The 25,536-nt window shown below is 38.3% G+C and overlaps 1 non-coding gene across 1 annotated transcript; it reads left to right on the top strand.

Annotated features, from left to right (window-relative positions):
• Positions 1-13,872: 13,872 nt before the first annotated feature.
• LOC131276950 (U6 spliceosomal RNA) lies at positions 13,873-13,979 on the top strand. The gene has a single exon (XR_009184166.1). It is a non-coding gene; the product is annotated as a U6 spliceosomal RNA (small nuclear RNA).
• Positions 13,980-25,536: the final 11,557 nt, after the last annotated feature.

Raw genomic sequence — 25,536 nt, 5'->3', positions numbered from 1 at the left:
TAGGATTTCTCCATTGTAAACAATGTTGGCTTTAGGTTTTTCATATATACTCTTTATCATGTTCAAAAAATTCCCTTGTATTCCAATCTTTTGGAGTGTTTTTATCAAGAAAGGGTGCTGTATTTTGTCAAATGCTTTTTCTGCATCAATAGATATAATCATGTGATTTTTTCCCTTCAATCTGTTTATATGGTGTATTACGTTGATTGATTTTCTTATGTTGAACCATCCTTGCATACCTGGGATGAATCCCACTTGGTCGTGGTGTATAATACGTTTAATGTATTGTTGAATACGATTAGCAAGTATTTTGTTAAGTATTTTTGCGTCTAGGTTCATCAGAGAAATTGGTCTGTAATTTTCCTTTCTTGTGATGTCTTTGTTTGGTTTTGGTACTAGGGTAATGTTGGCATCATAAAAGAGTTGGGTAATGTTCTTTCCGTTTCGATGTTTTGGAATAGTTTCAGCAGGATTGGTGTCAGTTCTTTCCGGAATGTTTTGTAGAATTCACCTGTGAAGCCATCTGGCCCTGGGCTCTTCTTAGTTGGGAGATTTTTGATCACTGATTCTATCTCTCTGCTTGTGATTGGTTTGTTAAGATCATCAATTTCTTCTTTCATCAATATGGGCTGCTTATGTGTTTCTAGGAATTTGTCCATTTCCTCTAGATTGTCATTTTTGTTGGAATATAGTTTTTCAAAATATCCTCTTATGATAGTCTTTATTTCTGTTGGGTAGTGGTGATATCGCCTTTCTCATTTCTTATTTTGTGTATTTGCATCTTCTCTCTTTTTTTCTTTGTTAGTGTTGCTAAAGGTTTGTCAATTTTGTTAATCTTTTCAAAAAACCAGCTCTTGGTCTTGTTTATCTGTTCAAGTGCTTTCTTATTTTCTATTTCATTTAGTTCTGCTCTTATCTTTGTTATTTCCTTCCTTCTTCTTCCTGTTGGGTTACTTTGTTGTTGTTTTTCTAATTCCTTCAAATGTGCAGTTAGTTCTTCGATTTTTGCTCTTTCTTCTTTTTGATATATGAATTTATGGCTATAAACTTCCCTCTCAGTACTGCTTTTGCTGCATCCCATAAATTTTGGTATGTTGTGTTATCATTATCATTTGTTTCAAGGTAGTCATTGATTTCTTTTGAGATTTCCTCTTTGACCCACTGTTTTTCTAAGAGTGTGCTGTTTAATTTCCAAATCTTGGTGTGAAATCTGGGCTTCTGCCCCTTGCAAATCTCCAGCTTGACTCCACTGTGGTCAGAGATAATGTTTTGTATGATTTCAATCTTTCTGAATTCGTTCAGCCTTTCTTTGTGGCCTAGCATATGATCTATCTTGGAGAATGATCCATGTGCGCTTGAGAAAAATGTATATCCTGCTGTGTTTGGGTGTAGCGATCTATATATGTCTATTAGATCGAGCTCCTCTAATATACTATTCAGATGTTTTGTTTCTTTGGTGATTCTCTTTTGAGATGTTCTGTCCAGAGTTGATAGTGGTGTATTAAAATCCCCCACTATAATTGTAGATGTATCTATTCTTTCACTTAGTTTTTCCAGCGTTTGCCTGACGTATTTAGAGGCACCCTTGTTAGGGGCATAGATATTTATGATTGTTCGATCTTCTTGACAGATTTTCCCTTTCACTAAAATGTAGTATCCTTCTTTGTCTCTCACAATTGTTTCACATTTAAAGTCTATTTTGTCTGATATTAATATAGCTACTCCTGCCTTTTTTTGGTTATTGTTAGCTTGTATGATTGTTTTCCAGCCATTCACTTTCAATCTCCATGCGTCTCTGGGTCTAAGATGTGTCTCTTGTAGACAGCATATGGATGGGTTATATTTCCTTATCCACTGTCCCAGTCTGAATCTTTTGATAGGTGAGTTTAATCCGTTGACATTCAGTGTTATTACTATCAAGGAATTATTTGTGTTAGCCATATTTTGATTGGATTTGTGTTTGTCATATTTTGTTTGAATATTTTTTTGGTCTTTTTTGTTGTTGTTGTTGGTCTTATACTCTCCTCCAACTTTGCCTTTCCTGTTTTTTCCTTTCTTCCTGCAGAACTCCCTTTAGAATTTCTTGAAGGGGAGGTTTCTTGTTGGTATACTCTTTCAGTTTCTGTTTGTCTGTGAATATTTTGAACTCTCCATCATGTTTGAATGCTAGTTTAGCTGGATAGAGTATTCTTGGTTGGAAATTTTTTTCCTTTAGTACCTTGACTATATCATACCACTGTCTTCTTGCCTCCATGGTTTCAGAAGAGAAATCAGCACTTAATCTAATTGAGCTTCCCTTGTATGTGATGGTTTTCTTTTCTCTTGCTGCTTTTAGGATTTTCTCTTTGTCTTGAGCCTTGGATAATTTGATAAGTATATGTCTTGGGGTGGGCCTGTTGGGGTTTATGACTTGTGGAGTGCGCTGTGCTTCTTGGATATGTACATCTGTCTCTTTCAGTAGATTTGGGAAGTTTTCAGCCATTATTTCCTGCAACACTCCTTCTGACCCCTTTCCCTTCTCTTCACCTTCTGGAATGCCTATAATACGTATGTTTGAGCGTTTTGCATTGTCATTCAGGTCCCTAAATCCTAATTGGATTTTTTCTATCTTCTTATTGACCCCTTCTACTATCTGTTTGATTTCTGAGGTACTGTCTTCCACATCACTAATTCTCTGCTCTGTCTCTTCTAGTCTGCTGATAATTGCTGCAAGTGTATTTTTGATTTCTTGAACTGTGGTGTTCATTCCCATCATATCTGTTATGTTTTTGCGTATGTCTGCAATTTCCCCTCCAAGTGATGTCTTCATGTTGTTAACCTCTTTCATTACTGCATCAAATTTGTCGGTGATGAATGATCTGAGTTCTTTCATTGCTTGTGCCAAGTTTTGCTCCCCTTCGTGATTATTGGTTTGTTGATTGGATTCAGTCATGTTTTCCTGATTATTGGTTTGGTTTGTAGATTTTTGTTGCTTTCTGGTCATCTCTTTATTTTGACGAATTTAATCAGTTCCTTAGCTTCTTTGTCTGCTTTTGGAGGTTAATTAGTTGTTATTTTTGCATAGGTGTTATATCTTCTCTTTGTCACTTTTTTCTTCTTACTCAAGTTACTTGTTGTTGGTTAAGTTCACTTTAGAAGAAAGTATTAGTGTTGGGAAAAGGCAATTGTGTCAGCAAGGGTAAAGTGTAAAGTGGTATTGGTAATGTATGTTAACAAAGCAAGAATATGAGATCTGGGAGGATGGAGGTTAGATTCATGTAGATTGTATAGAGTTATAGCTGTAGGTAGAGTATCTTTTATGAAGTAGATGACTGAATATAGGCGGAATATGGTATGAACTACAAAGCTATTGTTTTCATGAGAGAAGGAAAAAGAAAAGAAAGGTAATAGTTTCAAGAGTGGATAACAGACAGAAAACAGAACAAAGGTATTAGAAATTAAGAGTTAGACACTTTGTGGATCAGAGAATGGGAGGTGGGGGGTGGAATATAGGAGAGACAGTAGATGATAGTGGTTATCAAGATGCAGGGGAAGAGGGATAGTGTAGGTAGCCTAAATCAGTTCACACAGAAATGAGGCAGTGGAGGATGGGAAAACCCAGCAAATGTGAGGTGTTCCCTGTAGCACGTATTGTGTACTTGAATTAAAATAAAATAAGTGGAAAATGAGGGACAAGAGGGAAAGAGAGAACCGAAAAAAAAAAACACTAATTATAATAAAGAAAAAAGAAAGACAAGAAGAAAGGAAGAAAGAAAAAGAGGATAGGCAAGCGGTGGGGAACAGATGGGGGGAGAGAGATACAGGTATACACGTGTCACAATTGCAACACTATCTAAAACAACAACCAAAAAAACCCCTAAATATCTGTAAAAAAAAAAAAAAAGGACTTTGGGGGAGACGCTAGGAGAAAAGACTAGGGGATAATGCAATATTAGCAATCAGGGTGTCAAAAAGAGTAAAAAATAAGATAAAGTGAAAATAAAAACAAAACAATATGAACCATTAAAGATAAAACGCAAACGTTGAGGTCCAGGGCACTCAAGGACCCCAGGTAGACCCCAGAGCGTGATGGATTCAGGGGTGGAAAGTCTGAGACACTGAAGACTCAAGAGGTGTGAGTCTGGGGTGTGGACCGCCAGAGTTCAGGGGACCCAGACCTGGCAAGCTCAAATCTGGTCTACAGAAAGCTTAGGAGCCCCGCAGTGCAACACAGCCCTCAGGGATCCCCGTAGCTGGGTGCCAGCCCTGTGGGGGAAGCCAGATCCGTGAATTTTATATTGAATTTCTGATCCCTGAAATTCACCTAACTCCTCAGGGTATCAGCCTTTGGACAGCTCCCTCCCTGTGCTCCCTCGCAACGGCCACTTGAGGGCGCCTCTACACCACGGCCAGTTCAATGACCCAGATCCCAAGCCCCGCCGGGTGGGGTGGGCTTCAGCTGGAAACGCCGAAAACAGACTCTAAGATCCGAAATCCCAAACTTCGCAAAATATCCTCCAATCAGCTTCCAGACATGTCCTCCTCCCTCACTGCACCCTACAACAGTCTCCCAATTGTGTCCTCTTATTGTCCAAAGTCCAATTCCGTTGCAGATCGGCAGCCGGACCTTTGGGGATGGGGCTCCAGGCGGAAGCACTGCCCCCCCTGTCCGGCGACCAAAAACGTCCCCCGCTTCACAAGAAAACACCGTCTGTCTCCCCAAATCAATCTGCAAAGGAGTCTTGTCCCAACAATCCCTCACCAGCCAGCCCAGTATCCGCGAATTTCTCAGCACCGCAAAGCCTCTAGTAAAAGGAAAACAAAAACAAAAACCCTGGCCGCCACGGCTCCGGAGCTTCAGGAGCACCCGCTACCGCGGCTCCGCCCACCCAAGGAGGGAACTTCCCGAGCCCAGCTGGGACCTCCGTTTATATATTATAGATGTATCCTCTCTGTTACCTTCCCACCGAATTGACGTCCAGACACCTTCCAACCAGCAAAAGTCCCCGAAACAGCGCGGTCTCAAAGAGCCTTCAACGCTGCCCAGCCGCCCCCTGCAGAGACACTACCAGGCACGCTCACGCAGCCACCATCTTGCCGAAACTCTATACTCTAGGTTTTAACTCCATACATCCGTTCTTCGTATTTGGTTAATATTAATGAGACCTTGCATTATTTGTCCTTTTTTGTCTGTTTTATTTCACTTACATATTGTCTTCAAGATTCATCTATGTTATCATATGTGGCCCAAATTCATTTTTTCTTATTGTAGCATAGTATTCCATTATATATATGCAAATTTTTAAAAATCCATTGATTGGTTGATGGACACTTGGGTGGTTTCCATCTGTTGGCAATTGGGAATAGTGCTGCTATGAACATCCATCAGTGTACAGATGTGGGTTCATGTCAGTTTTCAGTTCTGGACATATTCCTAGTAGAGGAATTGCTGGATCATATAGCAGTGCTATATTTAGCTTCCTGAGAAACTGCCAAACTGTCTTCCACAGGAGCAGCACTATTTTACAATCCCATCAACTACGAAGTTGTTTATGTATTTCTCTACATTCTGTTCAGAAGTCTTTGTTTTCCTTTTTTTTTTTTTTTTTTAGTAATGGCCATTCAATGTGGTGTGAGATGATATATCATTGTCATTTTGATTTGCATTTCCCTATTATCTAGTGATATGAAATATATTTTCATATACTTCTTGGCCATTTGTATTTCTTCTTTGGAGAAATTTTAAAAATTGCCAATTTTTAAAATGGATTGCTTGCTCTTTTTGTGTTTAGTTGTATGATCTCTTTGCATAGAATGGAAATAAGGAGTGGCTGCAGTTGGCAAGATGGTGCCAGTGGGAGTGGCGAATGCGGACCTCATTTTTTTAAATGTAATATCTTTAAAAAAATGAATAAATTGAGTAGAATTTGAAAAAAAAAGAATAGAAATAAAATTATCATCAGATATGTGGTTTCCAAATATCTTCTCCCATTGAGTAGGCTGCCTTTTTACCTTCTTGATGAAGTCCTTTGAATCACAAAAGTGTTAAGTTTGAGGAGATCCCATTTATCCATGTTTACTTTCATTGCTCATGCTTTTGGTGTAAGGTTTAAGAAAGCACCACCTATGAACAGGACTTGATGTTGTCCTACAATTTTTTTTCCTGGAGATTTATGGTTTTTTCTTCTATATTTAAGTCTTTTATCCATTTTGAGTTTTTTATAGTGTATGAGCTAGGGGTCCGATTTCTTTCTTTTGGCTGTCGATATCTAGTTCTCTCAAAACCATTTGTTGGATAGACATTTCTGCTCCAGGTAGTGGTTTTGACAGTCAGTCAGATGTATTTTTCATGCTTTTTTGAGGATTAGACACATTCCTTCTGTTTGGTATAGCTTGTCACTGCTTCAAGGCCATCTGTCATTGCCTGTACTACGTGGTCATCATGAACCTCAAATTGTGTCTTCCTGCTACTGGCAAAATGATTATTGAGTGCTCTGGACTCTCTTTTACATGCCTTAATGATTTTGCAATTGTGTTTTTGTACATATTTGAAAATCCATCATTTTTTTCTGTGAACTTAATCAGGTGGTCCCACTTGCTTATTCTGACACCTTTCTCAAAGATCTGGTGTTGTATTTTGCAACTGGACTTACGGGTTATTATTTACCCTTACTGTGATCCTTTTCTCTTACTCTAAGATTTTATCTTCCATTTTAAGAATTTGCTGGGGGCAAGTATAAAGAATTTTTCACCTGTGGGTCTCATCTCTCAGTTGTGTCCTTGCTTTATGAATCTGAGATCAGCTGCTACCCCAAATTCAAGGGAAAATGCCATACCCTCAGTGATGTACATGGTGGTCACTCCCATGCTGAACCCCTTTATCTACAGTCTTAGAAATAAGGGCATAAGCACACCTTTAAAAAAATCTCCAGAAGTTAAACATTCTCCCTATAAAAGTATCATTTTTCTCAGATATAGAAACTTGTTTATGATTAACTGATATCAAACAATGTGAGATCTAAATCTAGATGCTTTTATCAGTTTATCTTCTGATTATCTGGCATTTACCAATTTTCCAGAATTCTATCTTTTTAATTTTTATACATCAAAACACCTATTTCTTCTATTGTTTTTTTTTAATCATTTGACTTCTCTATTTGTATTTCCTGGTTTCAGTGTTGAAAACAGAATGACCTGCCCAAATTTGCAGCATAATGTTTAATATAGGGTATTGGGTATACATTTTATAAATTATAGGAGGTGCTGGAGTCAAGGAGTTGTACTCAGTCCCTGCCAAATGAAAGCAACTGCCCTTGTGTTATATGCTTCTGGTGAAAAATCCTTTGTGTTATCAAGGGCTGTGACCCCATTTCCAGGGTTTGTGTAAACTGGTTCCAGAAAGAGGCCACATCCTGCACTGGATCCACTATCTGTTTAAGTTTACAGTAATTCACATTATTCTATCTCTGATATATGATTTTCTCCTGCACTTTCCCCAACATAAGATAGGTGAGGATGTAACAGACATTAGAACCTCTGATTTTTCCAGTGTTGAAGGTCCCAGCAATCTGTGGTTCTTCCAGGGACGTAATATGGCTCTTTAAAAATTATTGTGATAGGCAGGAGCATTTTCAGGAAATTTTCCTTGGCAATTTCTATAATAACACCTTATTTATAGACCATATAAAACAACACGGCAATTTCACCAGTTGCAGACTGTCTTGTTGAACTATTATTCACAAATACTAGGTAATAATATCAGGGATTCTATGCAGACCATAAATGTTCTTTGTGAAGTAGAGTAAAGTGAATGCTACCTTCATCACCTGACCTTAGAATCCTCATTTTGATTGGCAAATAAGTGTGGCATTGTGGAAATAGAATTGTTCTGATAATGCTAATTTTTTTCAGCAAATCAATTTTATCGATACATATTAATAGGCATCCAATCCATCCAAAGTCTATAATCGATGGTAATTTCTAAAATCACATAGTTGTGTGTTCATCACATCAAGCATTATTAGAGCATTTTCATTATTTCAATAGTCGTAATAAACAAAAAACAGACAAACAAACAAGAAAATTCATCGCCTCTCAATTCTCTATGCTTCCCCCATTGTACATAGCTGCTGTTTCTGGCTATTCTATCCAAAGAGTACGATCAATGACTTTTAGTATAATCACAACGTTGTACCTTCAACATTTAAATATTTAGAACAATTTCATTACTCCAAAAAGAAAGACTCCACACCCCTTAGCATTACTTCTTCAGACATATGTAACTGCTAATCTGCTCTCATCTTTATCAATTGATTTATATATACATTATATATATATACAATTTATATATGAAATTATATAATATGTAGTTCTCTGTGTCTCATCTCTTTAGTATAATGTTTTTCCTCTGATATTAACATTTTGTACTATTAACTTATATTTGTTCAGCTTCAAAGAAAAATGGTCTTATATATGCAATTCTACCAATATTTAAATTTCACTTAAATATTTATATTTCACATAATATATTTAGTTCACAATAGGGCAATCATACAGTATTTGTCCTTTTGTGTTCAACTTGCTTCACTCAACATAATTTCCTCCAGGTTCATCCATGTTGTCATATGTTTCATGACTTCATTTCTTCTTCCTGTTGCATTATATTCCATCATGTGTATACGCCACAATATGTTTATCTATCCATCAGTTGATGGACACCTGGATTGTTTCCAACTTTTGGCTATCGTGAATAATGTTGTGATGAACATCAGTATGCTGATATCCGTTTGTGTCACTGCTCTCAGTTCATCTGGGTATATACCTAGTTGTGGCATTTTTGGGTTCCATAGCAAGTCTATATTCAATTTCCGTAGGAAGTGCCAAACAGTCTTCCACAGTGGTTGTACCATTACACATTCCCACCAACAGTGAATAAGCATTCCTATCTCTCCACATCCTCTCCAACATTTACAGTTTTTTGACTTTTTAATAGCGGCCAGTGAAATAAGTGTGAAATGGTATCTCATTGCATTTTTTATTCTAATTTCCCTAATCACTGGTGATGTTGAACATTTTTTCATGCGTTTCTTTGCCTTTTGTATTTATTCTTTGGACAATAGTCTTTTGAATTCTTTTGCCCATTTTAAAATCAGATACTTTGTCTTCTTATTGTTGAGCTGTATGATCTCTTTATATATAATGGACATTAAGCCCTTATCAGATGTGTGATTGACATATATTTTTCTCTAATTGAAGTGGCTGCCTTTCCACCCTTTTAAACAAGTCTTTTGAGGTGCAAAAGTGTTGAAGTTTGAGGAGATCCAATTTCTCTAAAATTCTTTTGTTGGTCATGCTTTGTTTCTAAAGTTTAAGAAACAACATCCTGCCACAAGATCTCGAAGATGTTTTCCTATATTTTCTTCTAGCAGTTTTAAGGTTGTTGTTTTTATATTTAAGTCCTTGATCCACTTTGCATTAATTTTTGTATAAGGTGTGAGATAGGAGTCTTCTTTCTTTCTTTTGAATTTGGCTGTCTAGTTCTCCCAGCACCATTTGTTGAATAGACTCTTCTGGTCCAGCCAGGTGGGTTTGAAAGCCTTGGGAAAAGTTGCTTGACTGTAGTTGCAAAGGCCTATTTTTGAGTCTGTGATTCAGTTCCATGGTAAATCTATCTATCCTTATGCCAGTACCATGATTTTTATTTTATTTATTTTTACCACTGTAGCTAAGTAATATAATTTAAAGTCAGGAAGTGAGAGTCCTCAATTTCTTTTTTCTTTTTTAAGACACACTTTTGCTATTCAGGGCCTATAGCAATTTGATGTAGCTATGAGTTCAAATATAGATATTAGAATATGTTTGTAAGCTGGTCTGTATTTGAGCATGATTAAATTATGATTAGGGCTTTGATTTGGTCATGTCAGTAGGGTGTTGAGTCCCCATCTGTTGGAGGGATAGGACTCACAGATGAAAGACATGGCAAAGGACAGAGTTGGATGTTTTTGATGTTGGAGTTTTGATGTTGGGGTTTGATGCAAATGTATTAAGTTGGAGCCCCAGCATGTAAGCACACAAAGGAAAGAGAAGAAAGTCCTGGGAAGAGAGGATCTGAACCAGGAGAAGAACACAAGGGAATAGAGACAGCTCCTTAGACACTGCAGAAACTCCAGGGAGAGTGACAGAGCCATTTGCCTGATAGTCTACATGTGAACTTGTGGAGAGAGGCATAGCCTAGAAAGCCTCATAGCCTACAGCTGACCTTGTGGAAAAAGCAGGGTACCTGAACCCAGAAAGAAGCAAGACACAGAAGAGAGGAACACAGGAACCCTGAACCCACAGAGACATTGGCAGCCGTCTTGCTCCAACACATGGCAAAAGACTTTGGTGAGGGCAGTAACTTACTCTTTATGGCCAGGGAACAGTAAGTTTCTACCCAAAAGAAATACCCTTTATAAAAACCCACCAATTTCTGTGATTTTGCATCAGGACTCCTTTGGCTGACTAATACAGGGCCCCTAATCTTTCCAAATAAATTTCATTATTGGATTTTTTATTTCTGCAAAAAAGACCACTGGGATTTTTGAGATTACATTGAATCTGTAAATCAGTTTATGTAGAATTGACATTTTAACAATATTTAGTCTTCCAATTCATGAACATGTAATGTCCTTCCATTTATTTAAGTTTTCTTCATTTTTAAGCAATATTTTGTAGTTTGATGGATATAGGTCTTTGATGTCCTTGGTTAAATTTTTTCCTAAATATTTGATTGTTTTACACACTATTACAAATGGATTTTTTTTTCTGATTTCCTCCTCAGGTTTTACATTAGTAATGTATAGAAATGGTGTTGATTTTTGCATATTAACTTTGTATCTTGCCACTTTTCTGAACTTGTCTTTTAATTCTAGTAGCTTTGTTGTGTTTCTTTCAGGGTTTTCTTGATACAGGATCATGTTATCAGTGAATACTGAAAAGTTTTACTTTTTTACTTCTTCCTTTCCTATTTGGGTGCTTTTTATTTCTTTGTCTAGCCTAATTGCTCTATCTAGAACTTCTAGCACAATATTGAATAATAATGACAAGAGTGGGCATCCTTGTCTTGTTCCTGATCTCAGTGGGAAAACTTTCAGCCTTTCACCATTGAGTACAAATGCTAGCTGTAGGTTTTTCAATATGCATTTCACCATATTGAGAAAGCTTCCATACATTCTTAACTTTTGGAATCTTTTTATCAAGAAAGGATGCCAAAAAGGTATTTTGCCAAATGCCTTTTTGCGGTCACCCCTCGGGCTGAAGTGTGGTTTGCTGGCCTGGCGGGGGGCAGCTGCGGTAGGCCTAATTCCGCTGCCCCCATAATAGGGTGGCTGGTCGGACTCACCGCCACTCCTGAAGGAAGCTCGGCATGGGCGCAGAGTGCCCTCGGGTCTCCCCTTCTCGGCAGCCATGCTTCCGCGGCTGCCCCTCCTCCCTGGATGGTGCCACACGATGCCTGTGGGGCGGCACCCTTCTTCTTCTTTCTCCCTGTGCAGGCGCAGGGCGGAAAAATCCAGTCTGCCCTTTTCCCCTCCCCCGACAGCAGCAACAGCAAGGCATGGGCAGAAAAATCCAGTTTGCCCTTTTCCCTTCCCCCGACAGCAGCAACAGCCAGGCGTGGGCGGGAAACTCAAGTCTGCCCTCCACCCCAGCAACAGCAGCCACCAATCCCTAAACCCTGCCCCTTCCCCCAGCAACAGCGACAGCCAATCCCTAACCACCACCCCTCCCCCTTCCAGTACTGCCCACTGACCTTTCACCGGCAACCAATCAGAACAGGGCGTGGCTTCAACCAATCAGCCTTCCCCAGCCCCTATAAAACTGTTGCCTCTCCCTCAATAAAGTTGGACTTGCGTGTTTACCTTGTCTCCGCGGTAGTTCTTCTGCCGTGCGCCCTCCAGTCCTGAGAGCCCCCGACAAGGGCCTGGCCTCCCTTGTCCCCAGTTCGTCGCCTGCTTCTCCGGGTGACCGCTTCGTCGCCTGCTTCTCCGGGGGACCCCTTCGTCGCCGGCTTCGCCGGGCGACCCCGTCAGCCGAACCGCGCAACCCCTGTGAGACCGATCCCTCGTCTGCTGCCGGACCGACCCCTCGTCCCAAGTGGGACCAACCCTTCGTCCCAAGTGGGACCGACCCCTCGTCCAGAGCTGGACCGACCCCTCGTCCGCAGCCAGACCCCACCTCTACCGACCGAGCAAGCCGCCGCACCTTTTCTACATCAATTGAGAAGATCATGTGGTTTTTCTTCTTCAATTTATTAATGTGGTTTATTACTCTAATTAATTTTCTTGTGTTTACTCACCCTTGCACATATGGGATAAAACCCACTTGATCATGGCGTATAATTCTTTTATTGTGCTTTTGGATTGTTTGCATGTATTTTGTTGAGAATTTTGGCATCTATATTCATTAGAGATATTAGTCTGTAATGTTTTTAATAGTATTTTTATCTGGTTTTGATATCAGGGTGATGTTGGCTTCATAGAAGTAATTTGGTAACATTCTTTCTTGTTCGGTATTTTGGAAGAGCTTGAGAAAAATCAGTATTAGTTCATATTTTAGTGAATGGTAGAATTCACCTGTGAAGCCAACTGGTCCTGGGCTTTTCATCTTTGGGAAGTTTTTGTGATTGTTTCCATCTCTTAACTTGTGATTGGTTTGTTGATGTCTTCTATTTCTTCCAGTGTCCAAGTTTGACCAAAAATATCCTTTTTCTCATTTTACTTTATTTGGAAAGCCATGAATTTATTATATTTTGTAATGTATGAGCACACAGGATTAGACTCTGCTTTAGAGCCATACCCAAATTAGAACTGTACTTTCAGAGAAATGAGTTTTGACTCATTTCTATAATTTGAGAAGTGAAAATCCTCAACTTGCCCCTTTTTATCAAAAAACGCTTCAGTGCAAGTAAAAGAATCATCTCACATCATATTCGTTGAATTGTGATTACCAACAAAATTGTTTATCACATAAATCAGTCAGTTTGCCAAAATAACCCCTAGGCACACACTTTAACAGTAACTGCAAAGAAAATATTGTGAATAAGGTTTTCCTGTGTTATACATACACTGGTGTGTAATTTTATCCAATGGAAATGGTGTCATTGCTGTCCTCACTCCCAACATGTTATATAAATTCCCAGTTTCCTATCCTGCAAGACTGTATTTTTGGAATGAGTTTCCCTGTCAAGTAGTTAACCTGCATGTTTTATTTTCTTTAAGCAGAAACTCCTTTGTGAAAAAAATCTATTTATGAATGTTGTAATTTATAAGCATGTACTCTGTATTAGTCAGCTAAAGGGGTTGGTTCTTATATAGGGATTTATTTAGGAGCTTACAGATACCAGGCCATAAAACATGAGTTACTTCCCTCACCAAAGTATATTTTCAAGTGTTGATACAAGAGGGCTGCTAATAGCTGTGAGGGTTCAGGCTTCCCACATTCCTCCCTTCCAGGGTATTGCTTCTTTCTGGGCCCAAAGTTCCTTTCTTGCCAGGACTTGCTTCTTCCTGAGCTCAGGTTCCTCTCTTCATGGGGATGGCTTCTTTTTCCACTGTGAGTTTAATTTCTCGGACTCCATCTTAAGGCTTCAGCATCAAACTCCAACATCAAAACTTCAATATCAAAACCCCTTAACTCTGCTCTTTGCCATGCCTTTTATCTCTCAAGCCATTCACCAAGGGTTGGGGACTCAGCACCCTAATGACATTGCCCAATCAATCCCCAATCATAACTCAGTCATGCCCAGATAGAGACCAGATTACAAACATAATCCAATATCTATTTTTGGAATTCACAACCATACCAAACTGCTACACTCCACACTCTGAATTCCAAAAAGACATTAAAATATTCTAAGTGCTCGCTTCGGCAGCACATATACTAAAATTGGAACGATACAGAGAAGATTAGCATGGCCCCTGCGCAAGGATGACACGCAAATTCGTGAAGCGTTCCATATTTTTCAGGGAACACCTCACATTTACTGGGTTTTCCCATCCTCCACTGCCTCATTTCTGTGTGAACTGATTTAGGCTACCTACACTATCCCCCTTCCCCTGCATCTTGATATCCACTATCATCTACTGTCTCTCCTATATTCCACCCCCCACCTCCCGTTCTTTGATCCACAAAGTGTCTAACTCTTAATTTCTAATACCTTTGTTCTGTTTTCTGTCTATTATCCACTCTTGAAACTATTACCTTTCTTTTCTTTTTCCCTCTCTCATGAAAACAATAGCTGTGTAGTTCATACCATATTCCTCCCAAATTCAGTCATCAACTTCATAAAAGGTACTCTACCTACAGCTATAACTCTATACAATCTACATGAATCTAACCTCCATCCTTCCAGATCTCATATTCCTCCTTTATTAACATACATCACCAATACAACTTTACACTTTTCCCTTGCTTACACAATTGCCTTTCCCCAACACTAATACTTTCCTCTAAAGTGAACTTAACCAACAACAAGTAACTAGAATAAGAAGAAAAAAGTGACAAAGAGAAGATATAACACCTGTGCAAAAATAACAACTAATTAACCTCCAAGAGCAGACAAAGAAGCTAAGGAACTGATTAAATTCGTCAAAATAAAGAGATGACCAGGAAGCAACAAAAATCTACGAACCAAACCAATAATCAGGAAAACATGGCTGAATCCAATCAACAAACCAATAATCACGAAGGGGAGCAAAACTTGGCACAAGCAATGAAAGATCTCAGAACATTTATCACCGACAAATTTGATGCAGTAATGAAAGAGGTTAACAACATGAAGACATCACTTGGAGGGGAAATTGCAGACATACGCAAAAACATAACAGATATGATGGGAATGAACACCACAGTTCAAGAAATCAAAAATACACTTGCAGCAAATATCAGCAGACTAGAAGAGACAGAGCAGAGAATTAGTGATGTGGAAGACAGTACATCAGAAATCAAACAGATAGTAGAAGGGGTCAATAAGAAGATAGAAAAAATCCAATTAGGATTTAGGGACCTGAATGACAATGCAAAACGCTCAAACATACGTATTATAGGCATTCCAGAAGGTGAAGAGAAGGGAAAGGGGTCAGAAAGAGTGATGCAGGAAATAATGGCTGAAAACTTCCCAAATCTACTGAAAGAGACAGATGTACATATCCAAGAAGCACAGCGCACTCCACAAGTCATAAACCCCAACAGGCCCACCCCAAGACATATACTTGTCAAATTATCCAATGCTCAAGACAAAGAGAAAATCCTAAAAGCAGCAAGAGAAAAGAAAACCATCACATACAAGGGAAGCTCAATTAGATTAAGTGCTGATTTCTCTTCTGAAACCATGGAGGCAAGAAGACAGTGGTATGATATAGTCAAGGTACTAAAGGAAAAAAATTTCCAACCAAGAATACTCTATCCAGCTAAACTAGCATTCAAACATGATGGAGAGTTCAAAATATTCGCAGACAAACAGAAACTGAAAGAGTATACCAACAAGAAACCTCCCCTTCAAGAAATTCTAAAGGGAGTTCTGCAGGAAGAAAGGAAAAAACAGGAAAGGCAAAGTTGGAGGAGAGTATAAGACCAACAACAACAACAAAAAAGACAAAAAAAAATATACAAACAAAATATGACAAACACAAATCCAATCAAAATATGGCTAACACAAATAATTCCTTGATAGTAATAACACTGAATGTCAACGGATTAAACTCACCTATCAAAAGATTCAGACTGGGACACTGGATAAGGAAATATGACCCATCCATATGCTGTCTACAAGAGACACATCTTAGACCCAGAGACGCATGGAGATTGAAAGTGAAAGGCTGGAAAACAATCATACAAGCTAACAATAACCAAAAAAAGGCAGGAGTAGCTATATTAATATCAGACAAAATAGACTTTAAATGTGAAACAATTGTGAGAGACAAAGAAGGATACTACATTTTAGTCAAAGGGAAAATCTGTCAAGAAGATCGAACAATCATAAATATCTATGCCCCTAACAAGGGTGCCTCTAAATACATCAGGCAAACGCTGGAAAAACTAAGTGAAAGAATAGATACATCTACAATTGTAGTGGGGGATTTTAATACACCACTATCAACTCTGGACAGAACATCTCAAAAGAGAATCACCAAAGAAACAAAACATCTGAATAGTATATTAGAGGAGCTCGATCTAATAGACATATATAGATCGCTACACCCAAACACAGCAGGATATACATTTTTCTCAAGCGCACATGGATCATTCTCCAAGATAGATCATATGCTAGGCCACAAAGAAAGGCTGAACGAATTCAGAAAGATTGAAATCATACAAAACATTATCTCTGACCACAGTGGAGTCAAGCTGGAGATTTGCAAGGGAAAGAAGCCCAGATTTCACACCACGATTTGGAAATTAAACAACACACTCTTAGAAAAACAGTGGGTCAAAGAGGAAATCTCAAAAGAAATCAATGACTACCTTGAAACAAATGATAATGATAACACAACATACCAAAATTTATGGGATGCAGCAAAAGCAGTACTGAGAGGGAAGTTTATAGCCATAAATTCATATATCAAAAAAGAAGAAAGAGCAAAAATTGAAGAACTAACTGCACATTTGAAGGAATTAGAAAAACAACAACAAAGTAACCCAACAGGAAGAAGAAGGAAGGAAATAACAAAGATAAGAGCAGAACTAAATGAAATAGAAAATAAGAAAGCACTTGAACAGATAAACAAGACCAAGAGCTGGTTTTTTGAGAAGATTAACAAAATTGACAAACCTTTAGCAACACTAACAAAGAAAAAAAGAGAGAAGATGCAAATACACAAAATAAGAAATGAGAAAGGCGATATCACCACTGACCCCACAGAAATAAAGACTATCATAAGAGGATATTTTGAAAAACTATATTCCAACAAAAACGACAATCTAGAGGAAATGGACAAATTCCTAGAAACACATAAACAGCCCATATTGACAAAAGAAGAAATTGATGATCTTAACAAACCAATCACAAGCAGAGAGATAGAATCAGTTATTAAAAATCTCCCAACTAAGAAGAGCCCAGGGCCAGATGGCTTCACAGGTGAATTCTATAAAACATTCCGGAAAGAACTGACACCAATCCTGCTGAAACTATTCCAAACCATCGAAACAGAAAGAACATTACCCAACTCCTTCTATGATGCCAACATTACCCTAGTACCAAAGCCAAACAAAGACATCACAAGAAAGGAAAATTACAGACCAATTTCTCTAATGAACCTAGACGCAAAAATACTTAACAAAATACTTGCTAATCGTATTCAACAACACATTAAACGAATTATACACCACGACCAAGTGGGATTCATCCCAGGTATGCAAGGATGGTTCAACATAAGAAAATCAATCAACGTAATACACCATATAAACAGATTGAAGGAAAAAAATCACATGATTATATCTATTGATGCAGAAAAAGCATTTGACAAAATACAGCACCCTTTCTTGATAAAAACACTCCAAATGATTGGAATACAAGGAAATTTTTTGAACATGATAAAGAGTATATATGAAAAACCTAAAGCCAATATTGTTTACAATGGAGAAATCCTAGACTCCTTCCCTCTAAACTCAGGAACAAGACAAGGATGCCCACTGTCGCCGCTCCTATTTAACATTGTCTTAGAAGTACTTGCTCGAGCACTGAGGCAAGAACCAGAAATAAAAGGCATTCAAATTGGAAAGGAAGAAGTCAAAATTTCATTATTTGCAGATGACATGATCCTATACATAGAAAACCCTGAGAGATCTACAACGAAGATTCTAGAACTCATAAATGAGTTTAGTAAAGTCGCAGGTTATAAGATCAATGCGCAAAAATCAGTAGCATTTCTGTACACCAATAATGAGCAAGATCAGGAGGAAATCAAGAAACAAATACCATTCACAATAGTAAATTAAAAAATCAAATACTTAGGAATAAATTTAACTAAAGAGGTAAAGAACTTATACACTGAGAACTATACAAGATTGTTCAAGGAAATCAAAGAAGACCTAAATAAATGGAAGACTATTCCTTGTTCATGGATAGGAAGACTGAACATTATTAAGATGTCTATCCTACCAAAATTGATCTACACATTCAATGCAATCCCAATAAAAATCAATGCAGCCTTCTTTAAGGAACTAGAAAAACTAACTATGAAATTTATTTGGAAAAGAAAGAGACCCCGAATAGCCAAAGACATACTGAAAAAGAAAAACGAAATTGGAGGAATCACACTACCTGACTTCAAAACATACTATAAAGCTACGGTGGTGAAAACAGCATGGTATTGGCATAAGGAGAGACATATAGACCAATGGAATCGAATTGAAAGCTCTGATATAGAACCTCACATATACAACCACATAATATTCGATAAAGCCACCAAACCCTCTCAACTGGGAGAGAGTGGCCTATTCAACAAATGGTGTCTGGAGAACTGGATAGCCATATGTAGAAGAATGAAAGAGGATTACCATCTCACACCTTATACAAAGATCAACTCAAGATGGATCAAAGACCTAAATATAAGAGCCAAGACCATAAAAACCTTAGAAAGCAGTGTAGGGAAACATCTACAGGACCTTGTAATAGGTAATGGATTTATGAATATCTCACCAAAAGCACGAGCAGCAAAAGAACTAATAGATAAATGGGACTTCCTCAAAATTAAAGCCTTCTGCACCTCAAAGGAGTTTGTCAAGAAAGTAAAAAGGGAGCCCACACAGTGGGAGAAAATATTTGGCAATCATATATCTGATAAGAAACTTATAACTTGCATATATAAAGAACTCCTACATCTTGAAAATAAAAAGATAAACAATCCATTTAAAAAATGGGAAAAAGACTTAAACAGACACTTCTCTGAAGAAGAAATACAAATGGCAAGAAAGCACATGAAAAAATGTTCCAAATCTCTAGCTATCAGGGAAATGCAAATCAAAACCACAATGAGATACCATCTTACACCCATAAGATTGGCAGCTATGAAAAAAACAGAAGAATACAAGTGCTGGAGAGGATGTGAAGGAAGGGGAACACTCATCCACTGCTGGTGGGAATGCAGAAGGATCCAACCATTCTGGAGAACAGTATGGCGGTTTCTCAAAAAACTAGCCATAGATTTGCCATATGACCCAGCAATACCACTGCTGGGAATATACCCAGCAGAACTGAAAACAAGAACACAAACCAATATATGTACACCAATGTTCATAGCAGCATTGTTCACTATTGCCAAAAGTTGGAATCAACCCAAATGCCCATCAACAGATGAGTGGATCAATAAAATGTGGTATATACACACAATGGAATACCACTCGGCTGTAAGAACAAACACACTACAAACACATGTGATAACATGGATGAATCTTGAGAACCTTATGTTGAGTGAAGCAACCCAGACATTGAAGGACAAATACTACATGACCTCAATGATATGAAATAAACAAGCTGCCCTAGATAGCAAGAGACTGAATGATAGGCTTGCAGGAAATCGGAGGGTGGAGGAAGGATATGAGCCGATGTCTGCAGGGGTGGAATTTAAGACGAGATGGTGGATCCTGCTCCCACTACATGAACCACATGGCCCACTGAAGGATGAGAGTAATGTGGAACAGAGATGAGCCCTCCCAGCTAAGGACATTCCAGACCAGCCAGTGCCCAGCTGATGGGGCAGATGCCTGCAGACACAAGTGAGCTCAGCTTACAACAGTTGAACCTAGCCAAGATCAGCCAAGCCCAACCCAAATTGTTGACCCACAGAACTATGAGCTAAATAAATGGTTATTGTTTCAAGTCCCTAAAAAAAAAAAAAAAAAAAAAAAAAAAATATTCTAAAAGAACCTTAAATCAATAACAATGCAAATATTAAATTGTATCAGATTCAATTTAAAGAAATGCAGCTTGTCTTGGACAAAGTCCTCTCTGCTGTAGTCCTCTGAAACTTACAAAACAATTTATCTGTTTCCAATGCACAAATGGACAAAGCATAAACATTTTCTTTACGATAAGGAAAAATTAGAGGGGAACATGAGTCATGGTTCCTGTACAGTTCACAAACCTGCAGGGCATCCTCCATTCATTTGCAGTCTGAGAGTCATTCTTAAGATGATGGTTTCTTCTCCTTGGTGCCTTATGGGAAGGCACCCTTTCCACAGGCTGGCCCAATGGCCATATTCTTGGTTCCACCTTCATCAAGCATCTGGGACATCTTCCTCTAGAGTGTTGGGGTGATTGCCACACCTTACCCAAACTTTGGCTTAGAGTCTTAACTCACCTAGCATAGTAATGTGAAGACAACATTCTGCCTAACCTTTGGCCTACAGGCTCAACCCTGGCAGAGCTATGAGTTGACCTCCTGGCCTTCCATAATCAATGGGGACAGGTACACCTTTCTCAGACCTGTGGGGTGCTGCCCTAAACTGCCATAACTCTTGGGGAATGTGCTCCACCCTGTAAGTACCCTGGGGGGAAAAATCTCCCAGAACATTGGGTGGGAACATCCATCCTTTTCAACTGCTGGGGCAAACTCACCCTCTGTGTACACATGTGTGGGGTTCTTCTCTTGGCCCAAGGTGATGTTTAATTCCAGATCTCAGCTTCCATCGTTTTCCTCTTGAAGCTGTTTCTCCTCCAATCTCTCCTTTCCATGTCCCTTTTAGTCCAAGCTGACAGTGGTTTTATTCTTATAGCTCTTACAAAAACCTTGTTGGTTTAGAATGCAGATAGTAGGGGTCCAAGCCATTAGACAGTAAAACTTTCCACTACTCTTTCCAACATAATTGCATCTCCAATCCGGATTTACAAGTTCCAGGTTTAGTTAAATCCTCCAATGGGGCACTTTCATCTGGGAGCTTGATTTCCAGAAGGTTTGAATTTCCAGTATCAGTTTCTGTTTTCTTTGTGCCCGAAAGTTCAGTCCTCAGCATATCTCTCTTATTTAGCATTTTCCTTTAAGCTGCAAGTAGAAGCCAAGTCACATTGTCCAGCTTTACTTTGGAAAGTTCTTCAGCTAAATGCCTAGGCTTGCCATTGTCAAGTTCTGCCTTCCATAAAACACCAGGAGTTAAACTTGCTAAATTCTCTGCAACTTTAAAACATGGTTTCCAGTTTTAGTTTCCAGTACTAGTTTCATCATTGACTTCTAAGGCATCATAAAAAGACTCTTTAGCATCCCTATTGCTATCCACAGTCTCTTCAAACAGATCTAGGCCTTTTCCATCAAGCATTTCACAATTCCTCCAAAAAATACCCCTTACCTATTTATAAAACCGTTCCAGCATTTTGGTTATTGCAAAAGCACTACCTCACTCTTGGTACCAAATTCTGTGTTAGTCAGCAAAAGGGGTACTGATGCAAAATACCAGAAACTGGTTGGTTTTTATAAAGGATATTTATCTGGGATAGGAGCTTACAGATACCAGGCCATAAAGCATGAGTTACTTCCCTCACCAAAGGCTATTTTCATGTATTGGAGCTTATGGCTGCTGATGGCTGTGAGGGTTCAGGCTTACTGCTTTCCTCCTTTTCAGGGTCTTGCTTCTCTCTGGGTTCAAGGTTCCTTTCTTCCCAGGACTTGCTTCTTCCTGGGCTCAGGTTCCTCTCTTCCTGGGGCTAGCTTCTCTTTCCTCTGTGAGCTTACATTCTGGTACTCCAGCTTAAGCTTCACCATCAAACTCCAACACGAAAATCCCTTAACTGTTTCCTTTGCCTTGCCTTTTATCTGTGAGTCCCCATCCACCAAGTGGTGTGGACTCAATGCCCTAAAGACATGGCCCAATCAAAGCCCCAGTCATAATTCAATCATGCCCTGGTACAGTCCAGATTACAAACATGATCCAAAATCTATTTTCGGAATTCATAAGTATATCAAACTATTACATACTTTCAATATTGTTGAAGAAGCTAGAGGTATGCCTTTTAAGTAAATGGAAGTAAAAAACACTGAAACTTAGGCAAACTAAGTTGATACTTTTGCTATCATGAGGAATATTGTATAATGAGCAAGAATCCACTGAAATACTTGGCTCACAAATATGCTGCATTTTCTGCAATCCAGGTAGTAAGAAACATCTTGCCATAAATGTTGATAATATAGGCAGTGTGCCTTTCCATCCCCTGGAGTACAGGAATGCAAACCAGAATGGGAAGATATGGCTGCTAAAGGCCAGTTCATGCTACCCAGTTCACACCATAACATGTACACTCAATAGCAGATGCCACTTATATTTCTACTTTGAGTGTACTTTTGGAAAAAAAGGATATTTTATCTCTTTCAAAATTCCCAAAGAATTTTCCCATTTCCTTTCTAACACACCTAATAGGTACATTAGTTCTTAAGAAAAGATGCTTTGTAGAGCATATCACGAGTGAGTGTTGGAGGCTGTTTTAACTCTGCCATGTACTCCTAGATCTCTATTTACTTCCACATTCCTCCTCTTCCTATTTTTATCTCACCAAAAATGTTTCTGCACTTTTCCAGTGAAATTTTATTCCTCTACACAACCCTTAAAATAGGTGGTAAAATAATGATTCATGTTGAATGGAGAGTATAAATTTGTTCCCATGGAAAACTAAATTTTATTCTTGAAGAATCTATAAATGGCTTAAAGAAAAGTCATTCAAGTGTCTGTTATTGGTGAAACTTAAGTGCAGTTTTGGGTTTTGTTAAAAGGGAAAACTTGAAGAGAGTCATTACAATATTAATTTCCACTAAAGACATTTCCATGAATTGAGTGAGAGAGAAACACCAGGTTACAGAGGGAAATACTATTATTTTCCCTGGAGAAATGGGGACCTTGGTTGCTGTCTTCAAACCATAAAATGTTATATAGAAGGAACAAAAATCTCATTTTGAGTGAGCTCTGTTCTGTTTAATTGTATTATGTTGAGTAATTAGAAAAATTATTTCTTGGGATGAAACTATGTGAAATTTAGAAAAGATGAACAATTTTTCAGAGTGGGGAAGTCAGACTAAAGACACAGGTCCAGGGAGCATCATTTAAACTAAGACACAGAGGAAATCAGTAAAAGAGCCCTTACTCTTTGTAACATGACATAAAAATGTAGCCAATGCCAAAGTGTGTATATTTCAAACCCCGGAGCAATGACTTCGTCCTCCCTGCAGGAGCTGATTTTCAAAGGAAAGCAAATGTTTAGGTGTAAGTATTGGCTGAGTAGGTCTTGGATTTCGTCCCTGAGTGTCTTCTACTAATATAACATTCCATTTTCCTCTCACTTCTATATCACTCTTAGAGGAATTGGAAGCACCCACATATGTTTGAGATACATTACTTAAACTGTAGCTCCTATCAGGTTTATTCCTTGAGTTTCCGGAATGAACATATTTTGTATTTATCTATTAACTTAGGAGGAAACAGCCCGTGGGACAAAAAAGTCACTGGAATGAACCAGAGCAGTTCTGTTTTGCTATGGGAAAGAAACATCTTGAGAGGGAATACATAAGAGGCAGTAACTACAGGGAAACAGAGATAGACGTAGAGAAAGTCCACAAATATTATTTTATTTTCTAATTTCTGCTTCATGGTAGGGAGGGGCTTTGGTTTTTACTATACTTAAATTTCTCTCAGTTCCCCTACATGGATATTTTTAATTTTCATCATTGTGTATTTTGAACATAGAGGTTCTATTTGATTAGTTATTTAAATGTTCATGCCATTTTAGGTATTTACAACATTCTTTTAATTTTCTAATGTTCATTAAAAAGAGTTGTTTCATGACCTCTGCCTGAATAATTTTAACACTTGTTAAACACTTGTTTAACACTTGTTTAACACTTGTTAAAACCTTTTATCTCTGCTCTCAGCTTTTCTTATGGCTCTTAGCCATGGCACCTTTTTTTCTTAGTGTCTATGGTGACTTTTAAAAATTGTGTTCTTTTTAATTTGTTGGGCTTATCTTTGTGAGAATTCGTTGAGGAGATGGAAGAGAGAGGATTTACATTTGATTTCATTTTTCCATTAGCATGTCAGAGGAATTTAATGTTGTTTTCCACCTAGAGCTTTTAAGGTCACAAAAATGCTGTGATTTCAGAATGTATGCTGGCTCTTCATTCAGATGACTTTTCTCACCAGGTAGCACCAAGCTCAGGGCAAGTGTGTTTTGATACCCATTTTTGATTAGTGTGTTTTACATCATTAAGGATCCCGCATTTAACCTAGAATATTTTAGCAGATTTTCCACTTAGGAGTGTTGGACTTCTTCTTCATATGGAACCTATTCACTAATATAAAATCTAAAGCCCTTCAGAGTTAACAGTCTACCAAAACAGCAGCTGACATTTGAATTGCTCTATCCAACAAGATTCATTTCTGTGATGGTTAGGCTAATGTGTCAACTTGGCCAAGTAATTCTGCTCACTTGTTTGGTCAAGTAAGCACTGGGCTAACTATAATACAAGTGCATATATGGATTTTAGTCACCATTGAATTTACTGCAGTGGTAAGTCATAGATAGCTGATTACAGTTACATCAATCAGGGAGATTGCCATCAGCAATGAGTGAAGTTATATCCAATCAGTTGAATACCTTAAAAGGGATAGTGAGAATCTCCAAGCTGTATTTGGACTATCAGTGTCTCACAAATCTCATCAAGAACCTACATTGGACTTTCATTGGATCTCCTAGTTGCAGCCTGCCTGTGGAATCTGGACTTGTGCATCCCCATGGTCATGTATGAGACTCAGAAAAAATTGCATACTATTGACAGGTACCTCTCATTGATTCTGTTTCCCTAGAGAACACTGACTAATACAATTTCATTTTTCTTTTTGTGACTAAATTAAATCCTTTCATTTGATCAAATACTGTATGAATTTAAAAGAATCAGGGAAATTTATATCTATGGGTGCTTATACTAAGGAAGAAAGATCACAGTCAATAATGTAGATACAGACCTGGGAGAACTAGAAAAAGAAGGGCAAACTGAATCTAAATTACCAGTGTTGTAGAATTTGAGAGAGGTTCAATTATTTGCACATAGAAAGGCCAGGACTCAGGAATGATTTTGAGAAGGAAAAACAGTTTATTGATGGCCCACTGGACTCAGGAGCTTTCTGTTTCAAACCTGAGCCCTGAACAAGAATTTTGAGTTTCTTTTATACAGAGAGGAAGGGTCAAATTGTTCTTTGTTTTAGTGCTCAAAAGGCTTGAATTAAGCATATATTGTCCACATTCTAGGTAAGCTTTTAGCATGGATCTTATTCATTCTAGATAAACTTTTTAGCACATTTGTTTTGCATTTTCCTTGAATATTTAAAGTTTTTAGAGTTTGCATTGCTAAACTGTTTCCTGGGCCTGGAGTCATTGCCATGGCTACCAAGGGCAGGACTGCAGCTTCTCACTATCTCACACCCACAAGTCACAGACAGCTTAGGTTATCTACAAAGAGATGGAGAGCCTCCCACCCATAGCCCATATTATTTCCCCCCCCATGCCTAAGCTTAACTTGCTAAGCTTTGGCATAATTATTGTTGAAG

The sequence above is a fragment of the Dasypus novemcinctus genome, chromosome 30 (genome assembly GCF_030445035.2).
Source record: "Dasypus novemcinctus isolate mDasNov1 chromosome 30, mDasNov1.1.hap2, whole genome shotgun sequence".
Taxonomy (NCBI): Eukaryota; Metazoa; Chordata; class Mammalia; order Cingulata; family Dasypodidae; genus Dasypus; species Dasypus novemcinctus.
Note: the sequence above shows the minus strand (reverse complement) of the source record. Positions and strands in the feature narration are given on the sequence as shown.